Source organism: Sus scrofa, chromosome 1, assembly GCF_000003025.6.
Source record: "Sus scrofa isolate TJ Tabasco breed Duroc chromosome 1, Sscrofa11.1, whole genome shotgun sequence".
NCBI lineage: Eukaryota > Metazoa > Chordata > Mammalia > Artiodactyla > Suidae > Sus > Sus scrofa.
Window position 1 is genome coordinate 54075717 of NC_010443.5, and position 20447 is coordinate 54096163.

A 20447-nucleotide genomic window follows, 5' to 3' on the forward strand; every position below is an offset into this window, starting at 1 on the left:
TAGAGGCGCCCCAGCGTGACCAGATGCTCGTGTAAAATAAATAAATAAAGTCGAACTGCCACGCTAAATAAAGTTGTCTTGCCACCTCAGGTTACCATCTGCTTCTAGTTTGCCTCAACAGTTCTCCCTGAGCTTATTTTCTCAGCACCAAACAACTCCAGCTGGCAGGTCCTACAACGCAACGTCGACGGACCCACCAGCGCCTGGGTTACCTCCGGCTTCCAGGGAGCCCAGATTTGGACGTGACCTCCACCAACGAGACCTATGCCATCCTGTAACTTTCGGGTCTCACATTCCGTCCGTTGAAAAAGGGCAGTAGGGGGCGGGGCCAGGAAGGAAAGGGGTGGAGGGAAGAAAAATTAAAACATGTTCCGGGGGAGGGGGGGATGGTAACAATTGACACGTGTTTCGATTTGGCAATAAATTATTGTCCAGATGAAGGGAAAACAATTACAAATTAGAAACAGATTTATTCACACTCAGGGCATTAATGAAAACTTTTTTGGAAAAAAAAAAAAAGGGAAAGAAAGAAAGAAAGAAAGAAAACCAAACTGTGTGTACTGTGTGGAAAAAAATAATGGCCCGGCAGGCCTACTTTTTATTAACAACTCATCAGTAAGCAGGTTGTAATTCATAACAAAGAATCCACCCCGAGGAACACCACATGACTGTGAGCTTTTTGAGTTTCCTAAGAAAATACATATGTTGTTCCACTTGGTTTCCTTTCAATAAAACCCACCAGTTAGCACTTCATTTTCAAGCTGTTCTGACAAATCAGGTGAGTTAGCTTTGTAGAAAAAACAGAAGCCAATTTTTCAGCTGAGAATTTTAGGGAATTTTTTTTCTTTTTAATAACTTAAATAAATTTCCCAAATGGCCAAGAAGTCATGATAAAGGCTATGAAATGAATTCATTTGGAACCGGTTGAAAGACGGTCCGGTTTTAATTCACTTCATTAAGTTTTCCTGAGGACAGATTTAAGGGTACATCTCTTGCTGCTAAGATATGTGTCTGAAGAAGGGACGAAGACAAAACTGTGTGATTTCTGTTTTTATAATCCCTTGAAATGTGATTCAAGATTTCCGGAGAGCAATTACAGCAGCCCTGGGGAGTAGAAGATGTTACAATGAGAGTCGCAAGGGCTGCCTGCCTCCAAATAGTACCGAGCAGACATGAGTTCTGCCACCCTCTGCACTGTGGCCACTGCCCACGTAACGTAACATGGTTTCCTGCAACTCCCTCAAACACCAGTAAACTAGACCTTTGGATGTTCCCAGGAAAACACTACGCTCTGCGGGTAATGACTTCCTTCCTACCTGATTTCCCCCACATCTTTCAAAGTGTTCACCATCCTTTGAAACCTACGTGATTTCCAGCTTCCTCCAACAAAACCTCCACCCGTCACCCTAAGTCCACGACCACCATCTCTCCATAACACAGTGTTTATTCCTCGGATGTTCTACTTGTATCCAGTCCTGCGTGAAAGAGCGAGAATTTTGCATTATCAAAAGGTTGGCTTACTCTGTGTGTGTGGCAGAGGTGGCAACCTGACCCAATATTACATTCCTTGGCCCCTTGTTGTCATGCATCGTCATGGGACTAGTCCTGGCCAATGAGCTGTGAGCAGAAGTGACATCATTTCTACTCACTCTTGCCCTCCCTCCCACAGCCAACACAGAGACCCTGGGTTGAACTGTTAAGCCACAAGATGGAGATGGCCTGGACCCTGTAGTCCAGTCGCTATGGTGCATTGTCCTGGAGAGCTGCTCTACCTGCAGCCTAGTCGTGGGATAAGAAAAAAAGTATGTGCTGTGACGTAAGCCTCTGAGATTTGGAGCCAGCATGGCCTGGCCTATCCTGATCACTTTGGGGTAGACTTAATCTTGAATATTGAGAATTATGTACTTAGATATCTCTTCGCTTGGGATGCCAGGAAACTCAGAACTGGAAGCTCGAGGTTGACCTCTATGCTCTCTATTCATCTTATTCTCTCTTCTTATAGGTGATCATGATTATTTATTTATTTATTGCTTTTTAGAGCTGTACCCGCGGCACATGGAGGTTCCCGGGCTAGGGGTCTAATCTGCCGGCCTATGCCACAGCCACATCAACACCAGATCCAAGCCTCATCTGCGACCTACACCACAGCTTGCAGCAGTACTGGATCCTTAACCCACTGAGTGAGGCCACGGATCAAATCTGCAACCTCATGGTCCCTAGTCGGATTTGTTTCCCCTGTGCCACAACGGGAACTCCTGATTTTTTAATTTTAGTTTTTATTTTTTTCTTTTTATGCTGCACTTGCGGCATACAGAAGTTCCCAGGCCAGGGGTTGCATTGGAGCTGCAGCTACATCACAGCCACAGAAACACTGGATCCGAGCCTCATCTGTGACCTATGCCTCAGCCATGGCAATGCCGGATCCTTAACCCCCTGAGTGAGGCCAGGGATTGAACTGGCATCTTCACAGAGACAATATAGGGGCCTTAGCCCACTGAGACACAGTGGGAACTCCAATCATGATTTAGTATATTTAAAATTTTCCTAATTTACATGTAACATCATTTTCTTGTGGAGGCTCCTGTGAGCAGCTTCACATACATTCTTTAGGACGAAGCAGTACATATTTATATAGGGATAGGGGATATGGTTGTTTGTGTCTGTGCCTGACTTAATTTCAGTACTATATTGTAAACTTCTTCAGGGCAGCACCTCCACCTATCTTTACATCCCTCTGAGTAGCTAATATACTGCCTTCTCCTTTTCAGCATCACTCATCTTTTCTGCAAGCTCCTGAGGGAAGGACTACTTACATCTTCCTCATTGCTGCATCCCTAGTGCTAAGCTCATGCCTGGCCCTCAGATACTTATTAAGTGAGTGAATAAATAGGTGGGTAAGTGAGAGTCTATGGAATGGAAAGTCAATGGCTCTACCATTCCTATCACCTAGATCATGAAATGTAAAAGAAATCTTCCAAGTAAAGAAAGTCACTCTTAGCATTGAGCATGAACCTCGTCTCCTGATGGTTTCCTTCCCTACAGCTCTCCATGTTCAGAAAGAAGACACAAGTTTATCTTTGGCATGAAATTGCCCAGGCTACAATGTGAATCACAAAAGGACATCTTTTGTTGTTGTTTTAGGGCTGCTCCTGTGGCATTTGGAAGTTCCCAGTCTAGGGGTCAAATCAGGGTCATAGGCACCAACCTAGGCCACAGTGGCATCCAAGTCGCATTTGTGATGTACACCACAGCTCACAGCAATGCCAGATCCTTAACCCACTGAGCGAGGTCAGGGATTGAACCCACATCCTGGTGGATCCTAGTCAGGTTTGTTCCTGCTGAGCCACAACGGAACTCCCACGAAAGGATATCTTGATACGCAAACTTAGCAAAAGAAATAAACAAACGCAGATTTGATCTTTGACCTTTCCATGAAAGAAGAAGAAGTTGCTCAAACTTACCACTCTACTTGGGTCCCCTTAGGTCCAGCCTTCCCGCCTTGAGGAGCAGCCGGAGCTCAGCACTGAGTAGTGTCTGTCCCACTTGGCCCTATCCAGACTTTCTCAGCCTTACTTGCTTCTGCTATCATGGCTTTGATTTCTGCCTCCTGCTACCAGCCCAGAGCCACTACTCTTTGGATGACCATTTGGGACTGCTCTTCTCATAATGACCTAATCATGATCTGTGCCCTTTAATTACTGATGTCACACACCACTGCTCTTGCACCAATTTCTATGAATTAAAGGCCCTCTTGCTACCAGCCCTAGCCCTGCCGACACTGCAAATGCCAGCCTAACCCCCTGGATGACCTACTAGGGAAGGGGACTCAGACTCAAAACACTCACCAGTACTTTCTGGTCCCAAGCACAGGCATCCAAAGCACAGTTTATCCCACACATTGATTTTCCTCCTCCTTCAAATCTGCTCATCCTCTTGGTGAAAGAAATCATCATCCACTCACCTTCTTAAACAAGAAACTTTGATTCATCTCAGGCTTTTCTTTCTCTCTAATAAGCCTAAATTAAGTTCCCATCGTGGCTTAGCAGAAACAAATCTGACTAGCACCCATGAGGTTGCAGGTTCGATCCCTGGCCTCACTCAGTGGGTTAAGGATCTGGTGTTGCTGTGGCTGCAGCATAGGCTGGGGACTATAGCTCCAATTTGATCCCTAGTCTGGGAACCTCCGTATGCCATGGGTACAGCCCTAAAAAGTCACACACAAAAAAAAGCCTGAATTAGTCTGTAAGTCTGATGAGTTCCACTTCTGAATTATTTCCCGTTTCCATGCCCTCCTCTACATCGTAACACCTGTTCAAGCATCACTGTCTGTATCCTGGACCACTGTGATCACCCCCCACTTGCACTCTGCCCCTTCAGTCCCTTCTCCCTGCAAAAGTCCTCACAATATTATCCAAACCAACTTCAAAACGCCGGTGGTGGCATATCACTCCCCCTCTCTGAAACATTTTGTTACGTGCAGCTGTGGGACAAAGCTTAAGTATGATGGCATTCAAATCTCTCCCAACTTGGCCCTGACACCTTCAGCCACTTTCCTCCCCAACCATGTCTTGCACTCAGTCAGTATCAAAGGATTTGCCTTCGCTCTTGTCCCTTTATCTCCCTGGAATTCCATCTCTGCCCCGTCTCCCTTCCCTGACCCCACCTCATCACCAATTTTCCTAATTTTCAGGGACTTTATTTCCTCTCCAACCCCTGAAGAGTAAGTTACTCATTCAAACAGCATTCACTGAATATCAGCGAGGATCCTCTGTGCTCCCTTTGCACGTTATTAATGCCTCCACAGTAACAGTTGGTGGACTGTGTTTATTGTTTTCATTGTTTATGTACCTGTTTCTAGATGGAATTCTAGGCAGAGTATATCTCTCCCAAACCACAGCACCTGTAGTCATGAACAGGTACGATTCTGATGAAAGTGTGAATGAATAAACATTTAATTTGGTCTTGGATTCACTGAAACTTTCAACTGAGAAACTTAATCCCCGGCATACACGGACCGCCCTTCTCACGGCAGCATGTCCATGCAACACTGGTGATGGCGGCCCTTTCCTCACTTACACAGGACCCTGGAAAGAGTATATTAACACCTTGTTTCCCACTGCATCGATTCTGCTCCTGCTGCTCCCACTTTTCCTATTTCGATTCAGGGCCCCAAGAGTCATCTCAGACTTTTTCCTTCTGCTCCCTCATCCTGAGCATTAGCCTTCGAGAATGCCAAGTCCACTTTTGGCATATATTTTAAAGCCAGCCTTTTCTCTCTGTTCCACTGTCATTGCTTCTCTTTCACTTACTTAAATCCCAGTTGGTTGCAGTAACCTGTTTTCCAAGCCCCTGGCTTGCCCCTTACTCCAGTCAAGAGAAACCATGAAGCCTTCAGCGTGATCTACAAACACACAAATCCCTCATGTTTCTGCCTGCTTAAAACCCTCTGATGGCTTTCCAATGATTTCAGGGCAACATCCTTGATTTGGCCTCAAAGATGAGTGTTCACTCAGATGACAAATACTGATTGGGTGTCTACTATGTGTCAAGCACTGTTGCAGAAGCTGGGCTACAGCCATGAACAGAACATCGGAAACCTCTGTCCTCAGAGTATGTATTTTCATGAGAGAGACCAGCAGTAAAGGAAATTATTAAGTGATTGGGTAATTCTGAGTGCAACGGAAAAACACGGGAGGGGAGAGGAAAGGGGGCAGATCATGCAGAGCCTGGGAGACTTGGGCGTCTGCCTGGAGGGAGGGGGTTGTGGAGCAGGATCTGATCTTACTTGCATTTTACCAGGACAACTTCTGGCTTTCCCGCTGAGGATAAATTATAAGAGGGTGAAGGTGTCCCTGGCCACTCCCAGCTCCGCCTCCAAATACCTACTGCCCTTATGATTTAATAACACTCCTGATTATAGTTCCTTAAACACACTGTTCCATGCCCCTGTGCTCTTCCACATAGCCTCCCTAGGTCTGAATCACTGGCTGACCCCTGAGCTCTTCCACATAGCCTCCCTAGGTCTGAATCACTGTCTGACCCCTGAGCCCTACATGTAAGATCTTGGTATTTTATAAGGCCAAGCTCTGAACTGCCTCCTCCAGCAGATTGCCACATTCTGGAGGAATCTCAACTAGGATTAATTTTACCCTGGGCCACCTCTGAACCTCATCTGTGCTTCTCTTTACTGCCCCTACATATCTATCCTTTTGTCTTCCCCAGTAGACTGAAGAAAACTTGAGTTTTATTCATCTTCATCTCCACAGCATCTAGCTAAGTGCTTGGCACTGCATACAGATTTACTAGATTTTTATTGGATTAAGGAAAAGAGAAGAGAAGGTACAGGATGGGCCCTAGAGCTGGTCTGAGGATTTGCAGGCATGATGTTAGTGATGGTTTTGTATTTGTAGCTCTAATATCAGGGAAGGTTGTGGACAAGGCTGTGATGGTCTGGGAGCTGGATGGTGGTCAGGCCCCAGTGGGCTACACTGTGCCATCCTCTGCAGTCATATTATAGCCTGTACAACTGCAGATTGATGTATGCACCTGGCTCAGGTGAGCTGGTCTCTGACACATACCTGGACTAGCCTTGATGCAAAACCACTCTTTACAGAGGCTGGGAGTGGAGGTGAATTGAACTTCTACAAGTTTAACGTGACCTCATCAGCTTAGGCTTTGTCATCTACAACTGCCCAACCCCCCGAGGTTCGGGTACATCATACCCAGGCTCACACTCAATTTCTACTATAGTTTACAGATGCTATTATGAAGCTAGAAGTGACCTTTCTTTGACTTGCCTGGAGGGTATCTGTGTCAGGTCTTTCCATCAATCTGAGTTTACCACTGACATTTTTCAAAGAAGTCATAATATGACTGGAATGAAGAGAGATGAATCTTACCCGTGTGATTGGATGGAGCTGAGCTTTCCCAACAGGGTGAACAGGACATTCAGAGATCATTTCAGGTATGGTGATTTTGTTCACAGGGTTTCCCTGGTCTACATCTCCCATCCTGATCACCACCTATCCAAATACCCCAATCTTCTGCCAAACCAAATGAGGCTCCATTTCATTCCACTCACTTTCTGAAGTCACTGAAAGATCCACCAAGCCCCACCTAAAGTGAGGCCAACACTCAAGCAAAGGAACCAGCAGAATCACACACTTACCTGAACTTCTCCACCACCAGAGTCTGTGCTGGTTCTTCCCTTCTCTAACCTCCTGTGGTTCCTATAGACCAGGTGTTCTGAGTCTGGTTCAGCCCTACTGAATCAGCCATCTGTGACCGAATAAGCTGTCTGAGTAATTCTCACGCACACTGAAGTTTGAGCCCCCTGAAATGGATAATAACAGACCACATTACACCCAAGGATTCTCTGAATCTCTGCGTGGATATTATCTTTCTTCCCCATTATCTTTCAGGGAGAGTGCCTTATACACCCCTACAAGGCCATTCTCACAGTAGGCACGCAGATGTTTTTAGTGAATTGATAAATCACCCCATTAATAAGACTTTTTCTAGATTCCTAGTAGCACCTGACATGAGCCAGGCATGAACTAAATCTTGCCACATCTTGTGCCCGATTAGATCCTGCTGCTAAAAAATAAGTTGGCCCCCTAAAAGCAAATTAAAATAATTGACTGCCTTCTAATAGCCACCTGCAATCCACTGCCTCTCACAAGCAGCCAATGTTCAACGAGGCAAAAAAAAAAAAGGCCAAAGGGCCAGACTACCACACGGCTGAGAACAGCAGTGCCCTAATGGAAGCCACATAGTCCACCTCCCACAAGAGAAAGCAGTGTAAGGGTCTGGGGTCTTGGCTGGTGGGGTGGGGAAGAGGATTGGTGAGGGAGGACTAGTATGTTTCGATGCTGTTGGGTAAAGAAAAGTTCATGCCATATCCCTAGTGATTCCTGTAAATAAAGATAAAAGTAGAGGCAGGATATTATCAAGTTTTAATATAGCTGCTGGAGCTTATTAGCCAGGCTTCAATCAACAGAGCTCAGAAACAGCTGGCTTTGAAGGTGAACACCAGACCAGGGTACCCAAAGGTGCCGATGTTAATGTGACTAAAGCCACATGTCCCATTAAGCCTCTTCCCGTCTCTCTCTCCAAGGCCTATAGCAAGACCTTGTCATGAGAGCCCTCCCAGGTGTGAAGAACTTGAACCAAAAGAAAGGTGACCCAGAGGTAGTGGATTATATGAGGTTTAGATGGCCCCTAAACCTCACATAATGAGGAAAATCTGGTTTACCCTTTTTTTTTTTTTGAAGAAAAGAAGTAGGATGACACATACGTGTATAAAGACAAAATCACAGCTATCCACTTTTAAGTGCATACACAAACTCCCTGGAACCCTTTTGTCTCCCTAAAATCCTCAGACATAATCCAATAGATGTTGAATTATGGATTCTCTTTGCACCTCAGTCCATTCTCTAGGATTAAATTTCTTTACGTTTTCTCAAACCTTTTAGCCTTGTAGAGGGGGGCTTCCCATAAAAAGAGAAACGGGAAACAGTTTTATGATCAGTCTTTCATTTTCCAAGCGGGGACTATGGGATCATGCTCCTTCATTCAGTGTCTTACCTGGGAGCTCCTCTCTGCTTTGCAAAATGAAGGCATGAATTCATGGGGGTGGGGAGCAAGGGCGCCCACGGAGGATGTGGTCCTGGAGGAGGACTGAGAAGCTAAGCGCTCTGTTCTTGCCTCAAGAAGCTCAACGTATACCAGGGAAGATGAGCAAGTGGGTGCTAATTAGAGAGTGCGATGCGAGGTTAAGAGTGGTGTGTACACAGAGACAGGTCCTGAACGGCCTGGCAAGAGGAGCTTTCTGACAAGGGGACCAGAACACTGGCCAGTGCATTCAGGGAGTTACAAGTAGGCACAGAGACAGAGCTCCCATTGTGGCTCAGTGACAACAAACCTGACTAGTACCCATGAGGATGTGGGTTTGATACCTGGTTCAGGGGATTAAAGGATCTGGCACTGCTGTGGCTGTGGTGTGTGGGCCGGCAGCTGTAGCTCCAATTCTACCCCTAGCCTGGGAACTTCCATGTGCCTCTGGTGTAGCCCTAAAAAGCAAAAAAAAAAAAAAAAAAAAAAAGAGGTAAATAGGTGCAGAGACCTGGATCAGAAGGGGAAGCCAGGATCACCTAGAAGAGGACTTGGACCTTAGTTAAGATGAATCATAGTGAGAAGAGTAGAAATTAAGAGGAAAGAAATTTATGGAAATGTCATCAAAAGAGCTGAGGACCTGGAGTTCCTGTTGTGGCACAGCGGAAACAAGTCCAACTAGTATCCATGAGAATGTGGGTTCGTTCAGTGGGTTGGAGATCTGGTATTGCCCTGAGCTGTGGTGTAGGTTGAAGAAGAGGCTCAGATCCCGCGTTGCTGTGGCTGTGGTGTAAGCCAGCAGCTGTAGCTCCAATTAGACCTCTAGCCTGGGAACCTACATATGCCTCGGGTATGGCCCTAAAAAGCAAAAAAAAAAAAAAAAAAAAAAAAAAAAGGTGGGGGGAGCTGAGGACCTGTTGCTTGTCAAGGTGAGGAAGAGATACTTTTCTGGAGCCACACTCAGCTCTCCACCACCTCGCTGCCCCATGGTGAGAGAATGACTTGTAGCTGGGGAGATAAGGGAAGAGGGGTTCCTCTAGAAGGTGGTAGGAAGGTGGGACCCCCAACTTCTTTAGCCCAAAGTCTCTACCTCTTAATGAGGATGTGACTGTCTCCACTTCCACTGGCAGATGTCATGGTCACACTCCAGCTTCTCTTCTAGGAAAGTTCATACATAGCACAGCCCACCTTGAGGGAGCAATAGAGAAAGTGTGAATGCATCGATTTCCAGCCCGGGAGCTGGGCCTTTCACATCCAATTTAGGCAATGGTTACCCTTGAGTCACCCACAGCACTTCAGTGTGGCTGGTTGGATAAGAAAGGCTTATAGTTCGTGTTACTCCATGCGCTATGCTTAGGTTGGGTCTCTGGTAAGAAGCTATATTTTTAAATCATTTTCCCCAAGTTTTCCAAAGCCTGTGTCTCAAAATTCACCGACTCGGAACAAGTCAATGTTTTCGACACTTTGTTAGACATGGTTCCAAAAAATAGATAACTTGCCAATGGTCACTGAGGCAGATAGTGTCAGACCCAGGATGAGCCTTTATATCTATGGTCAGTATCACTGAGCTTGATTTCTGGGTCTGCATACAACAAACACTAAACTCAAGTGTCAGACTGTTGAACCTAAGAGAAAAACAATACACTGGGGGGGGAAACTACTATGAATAGTATGTATCAGTTTCATTTATACATTTTTAATAGCACAGTGTTATCTCTTTAACATAGCTTGGTGCACATATTCTACATTGTTAGTTGTAGAAAAATTAAAGAACACAAAAAAGAAAAAGAAAAAGGTATTATACTTCCTATTGTTGCTATTTGAGATATGTGTGTATGTGAATGTGTTTAAACACATTGTTTTTACACATCTCTAAAATAGTACTTGCATTTTTTGTTCACATTTTGATTAGATAAAATATCAAACATCTATCTTTAGAAATAAAAATACCTCTGATATTTTTAGTTACAAAATGTGATAGATGGTTACACACTGTCACATTTTACAGAAGTGCCATAATTTGCTTGACCTACTGGACATCTAAGTTGCTTCCAGTTTTGTTCTTATATATAATTCTGCTCTGGAGTTGCCGCTGTAGTATAGCAGGTTAAGGACCCAGCACTGTCTCCGCAGTAGCTCTAGTCGCTGCTAAGGAGCAGGTTCAATCCTTGGCCCAGGAACTTCCATATGCCATGGGTGTAGCCAAAAAAAAAGTTCTGTTCACCCACTTAATTTTTGAATTAAACTTCTGTTTACTTTCTTTGTTTCTCTTCATTAGAAATAATTCCACTGCAAATGCATGAAAAAACTGGTCACATTTAATTAATTGCTTCACTGAAATAATTTCAGTTTTTTAAAAAATAGGAAACAAATTGTAATTCGCTTTTCTGTTAAGATACCTCAGGTATCTTTTCTATGTTGTGCTGAATAATTTACAACGTAAATGCAATTGATGAGTAATTTGCTCACAAAGTGTAATTCAACAAACATTAGCACTACACTGGAGACACCTTCAGGAGATTACTCAATCATCCAGGTCCTCAAGTATCTAAGAATCTGCAATGGAAGGAAGACTAGGAGCTTCCTAGTGTAGCTGTAAGGCAGACCATCGGTGCCATCCGAAAGGCACCGATGCCTATTGAAACTCTGAGGGGAGTCTCTCTGCTGGTTGGGGGGAGGAGAGAATACCTCATGGAACAGCAATCATTTGGAAAGTGTTACATTTCATATGTAAACATGGAAGAAAGTCAACACATTATAAAGATAAATTATAGAGAAAAATTTTGACTCATTAGACATCTTTCAAAAAATTTTACATCCAAAATGATTTATTTTAGTTTTACTATGATGATAGGAACTGTACCAAATAGAATATTTATTATCAGAAAGAAACTTGCATCTGAATCCCAGTGAGGCTCATTTCCTCCACAAAGAATAGGGAAGACATACAGGATCTAAGGACTCCACAAAATATTAATTGGTACTGTTCTTTAATGTGCCCTTGGAGGAAATCAAGGTTTCTAGATGCTATGTCATACCTCATCTAATCTCTGAGTCACACATCCCAGGATGGCGGAGCTAACACTAGGATCCAGGCGTCCTGACCCAGCTTCCTGCTCCTTCCATCACTCAATATGGCTTTCCCAAGGGCTTCTAGGCAAATTTATTAAGGGCAAGGATTCCCAGCCCAACAGGTGCAGAAATGTGAGAGGATGCTTCACCTGTCATATTGAGTTGACGAACTTTTTCCTGCCCGTCGCTGAGACTGAGTTTCATTCAACATTCATTCATTCAACAAGTGTGTACGGAGTGGCTATGATGTACCTGGCATTACACTAAACACTGGGGACCCAGCAGGGAATGAGCCAGACCATTGGAAACACGCCTGTCCAGACATTGATGTCTGCGGCTTGACTTGGAGAGGTGAGGGTGGGAGCAACCAGGTGTGGATCTGGCTCCAGGGAAAATGAGGGGAGTTCAAATGTTCCACTGCAACCTCCATGCTCTGTGCAGACCTCCACTTTCTGATCAACGTTCTGGAAATTCCATTACAACATGCAAATGATATTCCCAGACCGAGATAGAAAGCCATGCCCTCTGCCTGTTACCTGCCTCTCTGCAGCCCACTAGATCATCTCACCCAAAATTCACACTCACTCTGACTTTTTGTCCAAGATCAATCGTTCCTCCAATGATTGGTTGTTTGCTTGGCTCCGGCCCTTTGTGGTCAGTGACTTTATCACATTCTCCCAGCTCTTCAGTGTACCTTCAATGAGGTGAAAACTCATAAAACTGAGGGAGCTTCAAAGACTCCAAGAGCAGAGGGGACCTGAGTGATCACTTGGCTCACCTGACTCTTTTGACAGATGGGAAAAACTCAGGTTCAGAGAGGTGGAGTGACTCCTCCAGGGTCATACAGCTGGAACCTACTCTTACTGCAACTGGAATCCTTGGGATCCTAATTCCCAATCCAGTGTGTGGTGTTTTATCCCATGTTCCCACTTGGAAAAGGACTCACCTTACATCTGACCTTTAACCTCATCATCTTACATCTGACCTATAACCTCAGGTTCATGGCCTCTATTCACTCTTTCTCTGGGCTCTATGATGGACACAGTGGAGCAGGGACACTTCATACCAAGAGTCTCACCTCAAACCTGTGTTCCTTCGTTGTGCTGGCAGCTCCATTTCCATTCTCTTAATCTCCATGGCCTCCTGCAGCTCCCCAGGAAGCAGATGTTTGATTTGTTCTTTGTCCCTGGTTCCTGGTAAATGGCTCCTAAAACTCCTGGAATCTCCAGAGTGATGAGTTCTGTTTGTATGATATGAAATGACTGGTGTCTGGGAACCCTTGGGAAGCTGCGGGGTGAAGGCAGAACATCAGGCCTTGATCAGAGGGTAGAACTTGCAGCCCCACCTCCCAAACCCCTGGGAGGGGAAAGGAGCTGGAGACCGAGCTAATCACAAATGGCCAATGACTTCATCTATCACATCTATGTAAAGAAAACTCCATAAAACCTCTAAATGGTAGGATGTAGAGAGAGCTTCGTTAGTGAATCTATGGAGGTGCTGAGATGGTGGCATGTCTGGAGAGGGTATGGAAGCTCTCTATCCCTCCCCGCCTCCCTATACCTTGCCCTATGCATCTCATTCATTTGACCGTTCTTGAGCTGTATCTGTAATAATAAATTGGTAAACATATATTTGATATCAGAAGTGTTATGAGTCAAAGTAGTTCACCTTCTGATTGGAAAGCCCAGAATTTGTCCCCTCAGCCTCTACTCTTCTCTGACCACACTCACATTCCATTATTTCATCCTTTACTATGGCTTCAAATGCCATCTCCTCTCCAAACAGCTCCCAAATTTATGCCACCAGCACTGTACTTGCTCATCAAAAGCCTGAAGGTTCTGCTGGAAGAAAAAGTAGCTAGTATATAAGAAGAAGTACTGCCTTTGGCCTATCTAGCATGTTAAACCATGGATGGCTTGTGGAGTTTGTCCCCAAATTGTGAATTTTCAGTGATTAATAGATTACTAAGTGACACAAGAGGTAACATGAATTTATTACAGTCCCCACTGCTGCCTGGACATCTAAAAGGCTTCTCAAGGAGTTCCCGTTGTGGCTCAGTGGGTTAAGAACCCAACTAGTATCTATAAGGATGTGGGTTTGATCCCTGGCCTTGCTCAGTGGGTTAAGGATCTGGTGTTGCTGTGAGCTGTGGTGTAGGTCGCAGATGCGGCTTGGAACAGGCATTGCTGGGGCTGTGGCATAGCCCGGCAGCTGCAGCTCTGATTTGACCCTTAGCCTGGGAACTTCCATATGCCACAGTGTGGCCCTAAAAAGCAAAAAAAAAAAAAAAAAAAAAAAAAAAAATATATATATATATATATATATATAGAGAGAGAGAGAGAGAGAGAGATTAATTAATTTTAAAAAATGATTTTATATCAAGCTTATATGTAAAACCAAACTCCTGATCTTTTCACCACAACCAAATCCTCCTATCTTTCCATCTCAGCTGATTGCAAGTTCTTCCTTCCAGATGCTGAGGCCAAAAGTCTTGGGGTCATTTACCTTAGTCCATTTGGGCAGCTATGACAAAATACCACAGATTGGGTATCTTATAAACAACAGGCCTTTCTTGTTCACAGTTCTGGAGGCTGGAAGGTCAAGATCATGGTACCAATAGGGTTGAGTAAGGGCCCTCTTTCTGGTTCATAGCTGGAGCCTTCTCACTGCATCCTCATCTGGTAGAAGGCTGGGAATCTCCCTGGACCCTCTGTTACAGGCCACTAATCCACCCATGGGGGCTCCACCCTTATGAACTAAGCACCTCCCAAAGGCCCACCTCCAATACCATAACATTAGGCATTAGGACGTCAACATATAAATTTTAGAGGGACAAAAAACATTCAGGTCATACCATCGGCCCTGATTCTTTTCTTCTCTCCTGCTTCACAGCCAGTTTGTCAGGAATGATCAGGAATGATCAGCTCTACCTTCAAAACACATTTGACATCAGATCACTTTCACGTACCCACTCTGGTCCTCATCGTCTGTGCTCCTGTCTCCCATCTGGTTTCCCTATTTCTACCCCCCATTTAATAGGGTTGAATTATGTCTCCCCAAAACCTATGTTCAGGTTCTGATACCCAGTACCTTGTGAGTGTGACCTTATTTAGAATTAAGGTCTTGGAAAATGTAATTAAGATATAAATTAAGATGAAGTCATGCTGGATTAAGGAAGGCCCTAAGTCTAAGCCCTGGTGTCCTTATAAGAACACATACAGAAATAAAGGCACACAGAAACAACGGCACACAGGAGATTAAGCTGTATGACTTCACAGAGACTGAAGTGATGCAGCTACAAGCAAGGACACTAAGGATTGTCAGCAGGCACCAGATACTCAGAAACAGCAAGAAAGGATTCTCTCCTAGAGACTTTGGAGGAAGCGTGACACTGCCAGCACCTAGATTTTGAACTTATGGTCTCTAGAATGGTGAAAGAACACATTTTTCTTGTTTTAATCTACCCAGTTTGTGGGACTTTGTTACAGAAAACCCAGGAAATTAATACACCCAATGAGGTCTAGTCTCAACGTGGCAACCATTTTACTTTAAAATACAAGGCAGATCATCCAGTCGCTTACTCCAAAGTTTCCAGCGGTTTCCCTCTTCTCTCAGAGAAAAAGCGAAACATCTGACAGAAGCCTGGAAGGTCCTGCAGGACTGACACACCAGTGACTGCTGTGGCCTCGCCATCTCCTATCTCCAGCCACACTGGCCTCCTGGTGTTCCTCCAACACTCCAAGCACATTCTTGCCGTCTAGCATTTGCACTGGCAGTCTCCTTGCTTAGAACATTCCTTTCCCAGATTTATGTATGAGTAGTTGTCTCACTAGTTGAATTAAATGCTAACTTCTCCGTAAGGCCTAATATGGTTAGATAAAATTAAAGATATCCCCCACCAGTTTTGAGGCTCCAGAATTCCCTTTATCCTGTGCTCCCTTTTCTATCTCTGAAGAGCACGTATCCCTTTCTAATGTATCATACAATTTACTTAATCACTATGTCTGTTTTATATTGCCCATCTTCTCCTACTAAAGTAAAGTTCATGAAAACAGGAACCTTTATTGTAGCCCATACATACACTACCACCACCAAAGAGTTTGCCTCATTATAGCTACTAAACCAATATTTTTAGGATGAATGAATAGGAAAAGGCAACATGACACAGCAGATGTGAGGGTTTGCCCATCTCTGATCTCTGCTATTCTTAACTCCATTTTTATTTGGATGATGAAGTTTTCAGTGGTTAGATAATGCCTTGATGGTTCCAGCTAAAAGTTTATATCCCCACGTTCTCATTTTTAAATAAATATGCATAGAGTGTTTCCCTGAGTGTCTCTTTTTTATCAAAAACTACCACTAAAAATGAACACAGAGCAAATGCCAAAAAAGTAAACTCCAGCTACTACTGTATCCAAAATATTCCTGTTGAGGAACAAACTGTTTAAAGCAAGAATTAAATTCTTCAAAGGCTCTAGTAATCTTCCCAAAATATAAGCAGCACACGCCTTTCCATCTTAGTAGAATGGATTTATACAGCCTCTATAATTTCTATAGTTAGAACTTACTAAATAGCTCAGGAGTGCAGATTAGAAGTTGGAGGCATTGGCGTCTGTGAAATCATCATGGGCTAAAACACTTAATCCTTTGAGCCTAAATCCAAATTGCAAACTACCCAGGAAAAAAAAATGAGATCATATATCTGCTATTCAGATCATTTTCTTATCTGCCAAAAATGCCTCTGAGAAGAATTATGTGTGCGCATGTGCGCATACACAACACACACACACACACACACACAAGCATGCACTCATTCCAGCAGCAAAACTGCTTTGAAAATGTCAATACAGATTAATAAAAATGTAAAATCAACAGCTGTTTGAGTTTCAGATAAACTGTGAACCATTTTTTACTGTTTAAGTCATTGAGACTGTTGTATCCATGATTGAAGGAAAACATTGTCCAAAAAAAAAAAAAAAATGCAAGTAGGCTAAAATAGGAAGTTAAAAATTTGAGTTTAAAAGAACTTATCACAGAGTTCCTGTCGTGGTGCAGCAAAAACAAATCCAACTAGGAACCATGAGGTTGCAGGTTTGATCCCTGGCCTCGTTCAGTGGGTTGGGGATCTGGCATTGCTGTGAGATGTGGTTGTAGGTGGCCAACGTGGCTTGGATCTGGCATTGCTGTGGCTGTGGTGTAGGCCAGCAGCTGTAGCTCCAAGTAGACCCCTAGCCTGGGAACCTCCATATGCCACGGGTGCAGCCCTAAAAAGCCAAAAAAAAAAAAAAAAGAATTTATCAAAATCATTAATTATCTTGCCTGCTTGCACAGGGAGGTGCTCTGGTTTACCAAGACTTAAGTGTTCCGTATGTGAATTAGTGAGTTAGACTATCATAAAATATACTTAATCCTGAATATTCTGAAAACAACATAGCCTTTCTTTGATGAGTCAGTTAAAGGTTTTTCAAACAAGTTCTGGGCCTTATAGTCCCCATGGTTAGCAAGAAATATCACTTGCTACAGGAATTTGCTACAACTGCATGCAAGTGCCCGCTAATAGAATTCTGATAAATAATAGAAAATTTACTGAAATTTCATTTCTATATAGGCTCAAACTTCTCACTAGGGTAGAAATCCAGGGTTGAAATTCAGGGTTACTCAGTGAGATATTTACCTTATAATGTAGCCCTTCCAATTTATATTTAATGGCAAGACTTGGAATGCTCAATGTGCCTACCTAAATACAACCCAGAGCAGCACTGCTCTAGTTCTCTGTGGCACTTGGCCCCTTGGCCTCTGCTTTACACTTGCAGACGCTGCTTAGAAAAGACAGCAATTGGAAACATGTTCCCTCACAGCCAAAATGCCTTCTGTGGAGTGGTTGTTGGAGATGCATTTCAGCAGCAAAGGGCATGAAATGGGTGTTAAAAAAAAAAAGCCAAATACGCTGGAAACAAATGCACAGTGGGAATGAACATCCTTTTCAAATGGCAGGATTTGAAGAAGCACAAGCAAAAAAACTCTGGATCCCAGCTGTTGAACAAGCCCCTTTCCTTCTTTGGAAGACCACCTACTGTCTGAGCAATCCCTTCTATGTTCAGTCTCTTAGAATGACTTCCTTGTTAATAATAAGTGATCAACAAGTTAATGATGAATGGTAAGTGCAGCCAAGTCTACAGTCTGAGATGCTACAAACTGCCTACCTGTTTGAAAGGATGACATTTTGAAAACTCCATATCCAGCCTCTCTGGATTAGACAAATCCATATCATTAAAGATATAAACATCCATGGGAACAAGAACTTTATTTCACTCACTTCCATGTCCAAACCCAAGAGTTTGCATGTAGTAGGCACTTGATAAATATGTATTGCATGAGTTAATGGGTCTCTTCTACTGGAAACACCTCTTCAGTGTTAAGCTTTGTGCCTCTATAGAAATGAAACTCTTCCAGTACTCAGCTTCCACACAGCTTATTTTTTTTAAGTTTTTGTTATGATTGATTTAAAATGTTCTGTCAATTTCTGTTATTCAGCAAAGTGACCAAGTTATACATATACATATATATATATATATATATATATATATATATACACATTCTTTTTCTCACATTATCCGCCATCATGTTCCATTAAAAGTAATTAGATATATAGTTCCCTGTGCTATACAGCAGAATCTCATTGCCTGTCCACTCAAACGCATGAGTTTTCATCTAACCCCAGATTCCAAATCCACCCCATCACTCCTTCTCCCCCTGGCAAATTCAAGTCTGTCCTACATGTCCATGATCTTTTTTGTTTTGTTGATAGATCATTTGTGCCATATTTTAGACTCCACATATAAGTTATATCATATGGTGTCTGCCTTTCTCTTTCTGACTTATCTCACTCAGTATGAGAGTATCTAGTTCCATCCATGTTGCTGCAAATGGCATTATTTTGTCCTTTTTTATGGCTGAGTAGTATTCCATTGTATATACAACTTCCTAATTCACTCATCACACAGTTTATCTTAATGTCAGTGCTTCCAAGGCTTCCAAGGACATGTTCAAAATACTCCATGCTGGTTGTACATTACTTCCGAATATTTTTTGTTCCAGGGATATAGTTCTGATGAAGTCATAGACACCAGGGTCTGCATGGGGGACTAAAGGAATAAGCAAGTCTTAATACAAAAGTACCAACTGCAACAGCAGAATTCCAAGTGGTACTACATAGAAGAGGACTCTGGCAGGTTACCCTCCTGATGGTCCTCAAATTGTATATAGCACTGGCTCTGAAGGTCCCCTTTCTCTGCACAAACTGTTTTGCCTTTTCTTGCAAAAAATAAGAATAGCTTGGCCCACAGAGGTTCTTCCCCATTCTGATTGTGGTACAAGTCTTCATGCGATTTCATTTGAGCTGTCACGACACCATCCCCACTGCTCTCCCTACGTCTACTTTCCCCTCCCCCCACTTCTTCTCTTAAGGTTCCACCTTTTAAAAATGCTCAGTTCATATTCCCCCTATCGCGAGGTCCAAAGCCCTCAGCAGTACCCAGAAAGTCCTTCACAAACATGTCTGTTCTCTTGACATTTCTTTCTGCCCCAGGCCCACCACATTCTCATGCCTGAATTTATATACATGACGCTGTAGCTCCCTGCACTTCCCTTCTGTCCCCATGCCTTTTTCAGCCTCCCTGTTGTTGCTCGTGGAATTTCCTGGGCCTACAGTACTTCCACATCTTGTCTACCTAGGGCACTCGGAATTCAAATACCACATCTTTTCTGGACACCCCACCATTGACCACGGTGAACCCACCCTGAACCCACGCTGTCTGCAGAGCCTGACAAAGAAACTCTCAGAGGCAGCCCGGTCAAACTGTCTGATGCTCCATCTGTGATCTCAAAGCATTTTGGGGACACCTCTTCTATGGCAGGTTATCTCCAAAGGTGATCACAAATAATCCCCACCCCATCCCTGTATGGACAGGCCATTCCTCCAGTGAATTTTGCGCTCTTTGAATTTTGGCTGGCCTTGTGACACGATTACAATCTAGTAGAAGTAACCCTCTGCCAGCTCTGGGACTCAGCCTCAAAAGAAATCAGGCACCAGATAAAGAAGCAGTGTACGATTTGACATGAGACTATGTGGAGGAGAACAAAGGAGCCCCTGAGCCATTGCAGCACCCTGGCTGAGCCCACAGACATGAGTGAAGCCATTTTGGGCATTCCAAGTTCCCAGCTCACTGTAGCTATATGAGTGACCCCATTCAACACCACATGGCACAGACCCACCAGCTGATAACGGATAATTGTAGTTTCAAGGCAGTAAGTTATTTGGGTTATATGGGTTATTTCTCAGTAATTGGTAACTGAAACACTTCCTACAGAATATTATTGGTATGTGTTTACATATCTAAGACTCTGTGGTAGGCTAGAGTTTTGAAAGTTGATTATAGCAACATCTCCCATGCTCTTCTGCTGTGTTGTTGCTATTCTGTTTCAAGAAGTGGAGTCCAACTTCTCTCCCCTTGAATTTTGGGTGGCCATAGTGACTTCCTTTGTAGCCAAAGAATGTGGGAGAAGTACCAGTGCAGAACTCCCATGCATAGTTCAAAAGAGCTCCTTCAGTTTCTACTAGTCTTGGAAAGCTCTCCCTTTGGATACCCCACCCCACCCCACCCCAACCCCATCAGGTGCTCCTTTTGGGGGCAGCTTCCATGCCTGCAGACACTGAAACCACACAGAGAGGCTCCAATCAACAGCTCCAGCTGAGCCCACAT

The 20447-nt window shown here is 43.8% G+C and overlaps 1 long non-coding RNA gene across 9 annotated transcripts in view; it reads right to left on the reverse strand.

Moving 5' to 3' along the window:
* The window catches only part of LOC102157437, a 385071-nt gene that overhangs the window by 59788 nt on the left and 304836 nt on the right, over nt 1–20447 (reverse strand). For 6 of the 9 annotated variants that reach the window (XR_002343399.1, XR_002343402.1, XR_002343397.1 and 3 more), the window contains 4 exons: nt 14540–14615; nt 12764–12972; nt 9704–9801; nt 4109–7333 (listed from right to left, as the gene is read on the reverse strand). This is a non-coding gene — a long non-coding RNA (uncharacterized LOC102157437). Of the gene's footprint in view, nt 1–2473; nt 3385–4108; nt 7334–9703; nt 9802–12763; nt 12973–14539; nt 14616–20447 lie in introns of those variants that run through there. The other 3 variants (XR_002343406.1, XR_002343403.1, XR_002343413.1) reach the window with 2 other exon arrangements.